A 9,798-nucleotide genomic window follows, 5' to 3' on the forward strand; every position below is an offset into this window, starting at 1 on the left:
TTTTACGTAACATGTATCTAAATCCTGTTTAATCTTAGTCACACATCATCCTACGCTGAATATTAATGTATTGTCTTGCTAACTATTCCATTGCCTTATTTCATCAGATTATTTCATCCTTCTAGTAGATTTTAAGCTAGCGTCTGGCGGTTCACGTGTTTATGTTTTGATTTACAACTGAAGCGGGAGGTGGCATTTTATGGTTGATGTTGGTGTCACATTTACCTGGGATTTGAACATCAAATAAATCGTTTTTTTTCATATCATGTTTATTATTGAACTGCTCGTATATCAAAGCAATTTTCCTCATTGAAGAAATCAATTAAAATGCCAAGTATCCTCTGTGTCTCCAAATGCAACAGTGATTGTTTCGTTACGTATTTTAAAAAGTATAATTGTGTATCTATAAATCAAAAATTGTGTTTAATAAAACATCCAACGATAATGCAAATATATAATCAGGTTTTTATAAAGCGTAGTTACCTAGAAAATCAGCTTACTTGAGCTCACAGAAGATGCTGGTGGAGGTGTAGGCCCTGTGTAGGGGGGATGAGATAGGCGGTGGCGCTTTACTTCGTTCACTCACTCACAGTTAATGCTAAAATTGTTCCCATATTATCCCAAGGTCTCAAATTTTTATAATTTTTTGATATGGTTTAGCTTTTGGGCACTGAATGAAGGAATGACTATGGATTTTTTTTTAAAATCAATACTTTTTTAAATATCGATTTTTAAAAAAAACGTCCCATAAATGGGACGCTAGCAACGAACGACCCCATGTACATTTATTGAAAAATAAAATCATTTATCACGAAATATGGCTAATTACGCGAAAATTAAGCTGTATACTGATTTTGTATTGTATGAAGACCATACAACGATCTATCCTGAATTGCATAGACACCACGGCTCTACTAAATACGTCTACACCAAACACACATTAGTAGATGGAAATTACAACTTACACTTAGGAGAAAATTATCCAATATTAACATGATTTTAAAACAACATTATAAACGTAGTGTGTGGATTAAAAAAATATAAAAATCAAGTGCAGTACAGTGCATGATTATAAATGTGTAGCATTGTCATGTATGCAGTATTATACTATTGTTACATTATTATATTGTTGGAGCAGTAATAATGAACAAAAAGAAGTGGTATATTATAGTACACGTGTTATAATGTGATTGCTCTACTGCAACAATAAATGGGAGTAGTTATATAGTATTTCATCAGCAGTAGGCTATAGGCGTAGTAAAAGACAGTGTGTCTAAAAATATATGTGTATGTTTATGTTTGAATTGTAATTATACACGTGTTTGAATAAAAAAAGACAACTTTTAGTACTATTAAAATCAATGTAAACAATGTTAAAGATAATGTTTGTTCTTGCAATAATAATCCTTGTGTATCATCTTGATACATATCACCCAAACTGATGTATATAATTTCATGAGTAGATTTGTTTTAAGCCTATATTCAGACCCATTGATTACATTCACCCAAACAATAGTATTTTAATGAAAATATTCATTTCTGCTTGGAGGGTATGCCAGTACTAATTATTTAATTTTGAAGATAGCTCGTACATTGGTGCTAAAAAGACTTGTGCCACAAGATTAGCATCAACTTATACTCTCGGACTAAATAGTTTTACTCATTAAAAACATTACCTTTAAAATATACTCAAGTTTATCTGGACAAAGATAAAATAAAAGGGAGGTATGATCAGAAATATCATCTGGCAATAGACATAAACATTTTACTTTTAGTATTTGTTTTGTTCCAAATGTTGACTTGCTTAGATGGCAAGGTTGTGACTTAAGATTAAAATCTGGAATTAAAAAAAATAAAAACCCAAGTTGAAAAACCACAGGCAAACGTAGATATAGACAAAAGACCAGTGACGTGGAAACAATATTATATAAACACATTAATGATGTATATATCTACATTCCCGTAATTGTTATGTAGAATTACAATGTTTATATGATGCAAAAAACACGTTGTAAAAAATACATTTCTTTCACTATCTTTCAGTTTCAGTTACTTCCCATATTATTTTTAAATAACATAATGGGAAACAACCTAAATATTTGAATATTTGATCATTATAATTAAAAATGTTTAAAATAAATGCATTAAAAAGAAAACCGTGGGACATCTGCGATACATATAGATGTTTAAAAAGGAAGAATGTTTGAATTGATGTGTATCATTGTAATGAATAGCTTTCCGGCTACTCATAAAATGTATTTAAAAATCCATTGAATCATCATTTAATTACACATTTTCTTTTTTATATTTTTTTAAAATTGTAAATAGACGTTTTGTAAATAGATGTTTCAATATAATATGTTTGAATAGTAGAGTACTGTAACTAAAATGTATGTGCAAATGGAAAAACAATCAAGCACTGTTTTGTTTTATTTTTTTCGTAAGCACACACATGAACTCAAGACACATAATCTCAGACGAAACACATCACAGAGAAATATCTCACTGTAAAAGAGCATCAGTATTTATTGTGATTTTCATCGTTTTAATTTTTTTTTCAATGATTTTTACAAAGTGTTTTGATTTACTTTTGTTACCTATTGTAATAGTGTTAGATGAAACAACTTGTTAAACTTAGAAAAACATTAAACGACTTTTCAACCTTTTTTTTTTTGCCAAATATTATTTTCTACACTGCATTTTTTTTTAAAGCAACTAGCAATTTTAACAAATGACTAATATAAAGTAATATAAAATCGGCTAGTTAAACTATACCGTCTACACAAATGTTATGATTACTTCCCATCTCATCTGTAACAGTATGTAAGGGAAACATAATGGCTCGTGTGAGGATCAAAACAGTGAAAAAGGCTGCCAGAGGGTTTATTACACCAGGCTTACAGCTGACTTTCACACCAAGAGAGTATGTGAAGAAATAGCCATTGTACCAAGCAACAAGAGAGTATGTGAAGAAATAGCCATTGTACCAAGCAACAAGAGAGTATGTGAAGAAATAGCCATTGTACCAAGCAACAAGAGAGTATGTGAAGAAATAGCCATTGTACCAAGCAACAAGAGAGTATGTGAAGAAATAGCCATTGTACCAAGCAACAAGAGAGTATGTGAAGAAATAGCCATTGTACCAAGCAACAAGAGAGTATGTGAAGAAATAGCCATTGTACCAAGCAACAAGAGAGTATGTGAAGAAATAGCCATTGTACCAAGCAACAAGAGAGTATGTGAAGAAATAGCCATTGTACCAAGCAGCAAGAGAGTATGTGAAGAAATAGCCATTGTACCAAGCAACAAGAGAGTATGTAAAGAAATAGCCATTGTGCCAAGCAACAAGTTCAGGAACAAGATTGCTGGGTTTGTTACACATTTGATCAAGAGGATCCAGAAAGGCCAAGTTCGCAACATTTCTATTAAACTTCAAGAATAAGAAAGAGAGAAGAGATAACTATGTACCTGATATATCAGCCCTGGAACTTGATATACTTGAGATTGATTCACTTACATAGGAGATGTTGAAGGCTCTTAACTTTGCCAGCCTCCCTCACCTACAAATGACACAACCAACTCCTACCCTTGCTGGTATACCATCACAAGCTGGTCTGAGAATTTCAAATATAGCTTTGTATTGAAGTAAATAAATAATCGAATTCTTAAAAAAAAGAAAAAAAAAAGAAAATCATGTTTAAACTAAACTGAATGCGACGGCCATCTTTACATCGCTAGTTTGGTAATAACAAAATAATAAAGCATAATAAAGCATGACAAATTTGACTTTGATCTGAATTTTTTTCTACTAGGCCTATAGCAGATTCACGTATAAATTGTACGTTTTAAAGCGCCATATCTAAGAAGTGTCAAATACTACCGTGAATATGTATTGCACTTTTCTCTCTACTTCAGTGGCGCATGTCCTTCATGATGTAGTATGTAGAACAAAGCTTGCCTCCATCGCTAAGTATAAGTGGAATAATTTCCTTTCCAAAAACAAAACAAAACACCACCTTCCTCCTATTTATAAATTCAATTATAATCTACTAAGCATTTCCGTTTTTTTTTTTTTCTACTGTCTTATTTACATATTGTAAATATTCCCTATTAATTATTCAAACTGTTTATATTTAACAATGTCCAACAAAATTGAAAAAAAAAAAAACATTCAAGAATATAATGGTAAAATGACACTTTTAGCTTCATTTGAATTGTTGATAAAAAACATTAGAAAGTCGTTTAGACAAAATCCAGACAAACCTCTAGTGACCTTGAAATTTCCTACCACAACCCCACACATGAGGAGCAGTGCCTCTCCCCCCCCCCCCCCCCCCAAGAGAAGCCAGAAAGAAACTCTGACTCATGCAACGTTTTCTGCCATTATTTTTTTTAAACTTCGTTCGGAGAGCGGCCCCTTGACAGTAACGCAGTTCGGTTTGCCACCCAGAGTTTCCTAAACCCTGGCAATATCATATTAGCGATTTAGTTTCTACACATTTATAATTTAAATACTAGTTTAATGAAGTGTGTGAAAGATAATACCTTGCCAACGGAAAACCGAGTGAACGATTAAGCAAGTAATTCTATGTCGATGGTTTATTGACTGGTTAACGTTTGTTTAACATCAACATAGACTATATTTGAACCAACCAACTGTTACTTTCACATGTACTGACTTAAGGGTCAGATTATTGATGTGTGGACGTCATAGGAAACACATACTACAAGCCCATTTTATCGAATTAACATACAGAGACAAAACAATAAACACCATTATTGTCATTCCAGGCAGAGAAAAGGATTGCCAAGCTTCCAAAAATCTTTTGCCCAAGCCATTAAACAAAAGTAATAAACAATGTTTAACTGATGTAGTTCAATAATGTTCAGTGAATGATCAGTTTAGTGATGAAGTGCATCGTTAATAGTGTAATGAGTAGGTTTATTTAATTGATAAAATAGTTTAGCATTAAAATAAGAAAATGAACCAAGTCAAGTTATGCCGTCTATCTCCTTCTCCCTACACATGGCCTACACCTCAACCAGCATCTTCTGTGACAGGGGCGTAGCGGGGGGGGGGCGGGGGGTGCGGATCGCACCGGGTGACATCATTTATGGGGTGACACCAAGGCAAAAAAAGCAAAATATATAGAGAAAAACTTGAGGGGGGGGTGCAAATCGAAAGTTTGAGGGGGGGGGGGGGTGCAAATCGAAAACTTGAAAGTGTGTCCCCGGGAAGGGTCGCAACGCCTCTGGGGGGTGACACCATTAAGTGCCGCGCCGGGTGACACCCGACCTCGCTACGCCAATGTTCTGTGAGATCAAGTAAGCTGATTTTCAAGATAGATACACTTTATAAAACCATTGTATTTCATATCATTATCTTTCCTGTGTTAATAAATAATATGAGTTATTTCATATTTAACCATGTAACCAAACATGAACGGCTTAAATAATGCAAAAAAAAAACCATTCATCTTAATATTATCATTCCATGCTATTTCATAAAATTGTAATATGAGTGTGTTATTTTAAGGAAAACATTTTTTTTTAAGTATCCATGTAGAATAAAATATTCTAAAAGAATAAAAATGTGAAAAATGAGTGGGGACATATATTTGGTGATATATCTTTTAAATTGATGCATTTTAATGTATCTTCATATCTAAATAAAATAAGTGGGAGATAGCTAAAACTAGATAACAATTTATATAAACAATAATGTTAAAAAATGCTAACATTCTAAAAATTGAATATCAATCAAACTGTGGGTTGAAAAGAAATAAGAGAGACAACTTATCTTTATATCCGATCAAGTATTTATATGTTGCGAGATTCCGATATTTCAATTTTTTATAGAAATGACAAAACATTCTACGTTTGATAAATCAGTTTATGAAATCTTTTAAAGATTTGCTCTCTCTGTTTTCCAAAATTGTTATCTTTTATTTTACTTAAAATAAATGCAACCCTTACAATTTTGTACAAACGAATGTGTAGACATTCAAACACTTTTGATAAGCCACTCTTATGATAGTATGTTAATTTCCCTTATTAAAACAATTGTTTTCGTACATTAAATTACAAACTAAAAAAACACAGGCAAACATGGATAGATACCCGTATCATCATTCATCAGAATCTGCTACGTGCATATGTTTACATGGACTGGAGGGTCAGGCCGCTGATGTTGTTTATGAAACTTAAATATAGAACCCACAGTACACACCATTCCTCTAATCAACCACCAAGAAGTGAAGACAGGTGGGGGTTTAGACAGTGTAGAGAAAGGAAGTGTTGTATATTTTGTAGTGTACATCTAGTATAAGGGATTGATAATTAAAGTTCAAGTTATATTTCGATGATCGGAGTTGTTGATATTAATAGTGTCGTCGGAAATAAGAGTGTTCCCGTCCGCATAACATGTCTATAGTTGGAATGTTAGTAATTGTAACAGTCAAATGTAGGATGAATGTATGTTTTGAAGGAAGGTGTAAAAAGGCGATATAAATCTGAAATATATTGTGGGCAGGCGCATGCGCAAAAGAGGGGAAGTGGGAGAGAAAAAAAGGATGACGAAACAGAAAGTCGTGGTTCTAGTAGTGTAGCTGCTATATATCTGATATCAATAAAAAGACTGTAAAATCACCAATAATGTGGTTTGTATTTGCCTTTAGTTTGTGCCATGAACCCAGTCATACAATAGGGCTTTGACACTAATAGAAGCAGAGGTGTAGCGAGGGTGGGGGAGATGTGCGGAACGCCCCGGTTGACACCATTTAGGGGGGTGACACCAAGGCGAAAAATAGTAAAATATATAGAGAAAAATGTGAGGGGGGGGGGGATGGGTGAAAATCGAAAGTTTGAGGGTGGGTGCAAATTGAAAGTTCGAGGGTGGGGTGCAAAACGGAAGTTTGAGGGGGGGGGGGGGGTAGTGTGTGAAGAGTCGCTACGCCTCTAGGGGGGGGGGGATGACATTAAGTGCCGCACCGGGTGACACCCGACCTCGCTACGCCACTGAATAGAAGTAGTCATCATATATAACGCATCCCTAACCCCACCACACCCAATTTTAACGCTTTTTAAAAAATCCCATAGGTCTCGAGTTCAAATCGGCGTTCAAGTCAGTAGACCGTCCCTGAGTCCACCCAACTCTGATGGGTACCTAACTTACGTTAGGGAAAGTACAGGCGGCTGGGCATATTGCTGACCTCACTATGATGTATGTATTGAGATTTATGTAATTGTTATGTAGAATTACCATGTTATTATGATGTAAACATAGATTGTTAAAAAATAAAATTCTTTACATTCTTTTAGTTTAAGTTACTTCCCATTAGCTTTTTAAAAGAAGATGAGGGAACCAACCTAAAAATGTGATTTAAAATTATGTGTAAATTATGTGTTATAACACTCAATCTTACATTTAATGTTTGATACGACACAAAGAGTTAGTTTAAAATTAAATGAATAAAAAGTTTGTCAAAAGTATATGTTTCATGGAGATTAGATTTAACAAATGACACAACTTGACTGAGAAAACTGAAAGCGTAATTTAATGATATATTACAAGACACTTGAACACTTCGAATTAATGACCGCTTGCATAAAAGACACATTGAATGTCTAACGTTTTTTTTTTTCAAAACTACTAACACAAGATTTATAGAAAGTTAAAGAACATGTATCGAAACTCAACACAATGGGACGTACATCTTCTTCGTTCTTAATTGTGAATATGGTGGAGGATTCAGAGAGCAAGTCCAACTTCGTGGACAAACCGGACTGTGGTCTCCAGGTTGTCAGGTGCCCCATATAATTTTTCCCTGAGTGGGGTGGGCTGGGGCCAGTGTCTGCCTCTTGCCTGGCTATACAAAGTACATTCCTGGAGTACGTGCTCAGTGTTTTCCGGGGCCTTGCCACAAGGGCACATTTCGCTACACCCAACCTTCAGTTTTCTGTGCATGTGTTGATTTAGTCTGTTGTGGCCTGTTCTAAGTCGAAAGATTATGTATTGTTGTTTTCGTGTTAAATTATAATAGCCGTCGTCTTTAATGTAGTGAGGGTGTGTGACAGACCACATTTGCGTTTGTTTGTTTTTTATAATTCTTTTTATTTCTTTTGGGTGTATCGAAATTTCCGGTTGTGGTTTCTTTCCCCCAATTTTTGCCAGCTGGTCTGCGATCTCGTTACCCTGGATCTGGCAGTGGCCCGGGATCCACTGCAGCACAATTCTGCTGCAGGTATTTTTTAGCCTCTCTAGTGCTGTCATAAGTGTTTGAATATAGGACTCTGGATTTTGTAGGGATTGAGGACTGATTTGGCATCTGTAAGAAATACAATCTGACTATTCAGTGATTCAGGGTGTTCTGACAGGAGGTTTGCTGCGTGTTCTAAAGCTTCTTTTTCTGCCCTAAAATTGTCGGATAGGCTGGGACGTACAAATACTCCCCTCCCTGTGTGTTTTGTCTTCAGTTGAAGTGCTGTTTTATTTTTATTCCAGCAGGTTTAATAGAATAAAATATGTTGTCTAGTTTCTGTGATTCATCTCTAGTGCTAATGTTACTGATAGATATTATTTAGAGTTTATATTATAACTCTTTTCTGATGTGCTTTGTTGTTTTAATAAACAAATTAATGATACATGTATCTTGAGTCCCGTGATTTTAATGTAAAAATATCGTGTTTTTATAATGAAGACATTTAGGTCTATTGGTTAAAAATGCATTGCTTTTACTTTGTTTTAGTTTTAATTACTTCCCATTTAATTTGTAAATAAGTACAAGGGCAATAACTTAAATATTAAATTTATAATTATTTGGAAATTATTTGTTATACAGCGTTATATGTCGTTAAATGTTTAATATGACACAAAATGTTATTTTTAATATTCATATACGAAAACGTGTGAAAAATATATGTTTATTGGAATAAAAATTTAAGAAGTGACATACATTTATTAGGAAAACAGAATGCGAAATCAAATAATCTATTACAAGACATTTGGTCACTTCTTTTTTCAATATCGCACTGTTCTTACTCTCTTCTAAGGCTACATGAATATATTTATTTTTGTATTTACTTAAAAAAATGGTTGGCAACCTGGGGCTCGCGACCCTTTTAAGGCGGAAGAGCCGAAAATTAAACTTTACACTATTTCCCAGTTTTCAAAGAGCAACTAAAAATATTTAATTTTCACCAGTTTGCTTTTTGATTAAGATTAGGTAAATGTATTTTAAATAAATGCGTTTAAGTATGAAATACTATTTATTCATATAAAACACATGTTTTCGCACAAAACATAAGTGGAGTGTGGCCTGAACATTATATTAGAACCAGTCGTCTACCTACATGCATATGTTTACATGGGCTGGAATGACAGGCCGTTGATTGTGTTTGTGATTAACGTCGGCCAGATTCCATGACATTAATAACGCTAATAAAAAAGTCTGTGTCCATCTATTAACCCCGATATATTGAGCCTACATGTCCTCTCATGTAAGAAACTAAAACATAATATTGACAACACCACAACTACAAAATACAAAGATAAATGGTATTAAAGGAAAGTTAAAGTATTAAAATAAATACGTTATACAGTAAGCATACAAAATATTCCCTTAAAGAGAATTAATGTCTCATATAATCATCTTCATCTACACACATAAATTAAAACAAAATATTACAAGGAGAGTAAAAAGCCACATGTTTGTAGCTGACATTTCTCTAATCAGCACTGAAGAATATGTTGACAGTTTTAAAGTTTTATCTTAACAAGCTAAGCAAATGTCCCGATTG

The 9,798-nt window shown here is 33.9% G+C and overlaps 1 pseudogene; it reads left to right on the forward strand.

Moving 5' to 3' along the window:
• Window positions 1–2,837: 2,837 nt before the first annotated feature.
• On the forward strand, window positions 2,838–3,644 carry LOC131930294 (small ribosomal subunit protein eS17-like; annotated as a pseudogene).
• The last annotated feature ends 6,154 nt before the right edge of the window (window positions 3,645–9,798 follow it).

Source organism: Physella acuta, unplaced genomic scaffold, assembly GCF_028476545.2.
Source record: "Physella acuta isolate Inbredline_101_S28 unplaced genomic scaffold, ASM2847654v3 ptg001753l, whole genome shotgun sequence".
Lineage (NCBI taxonomy): Eukaryota > Metazoa > Mollusca > Gastropoda > Physidae > Physella > Physella acuta.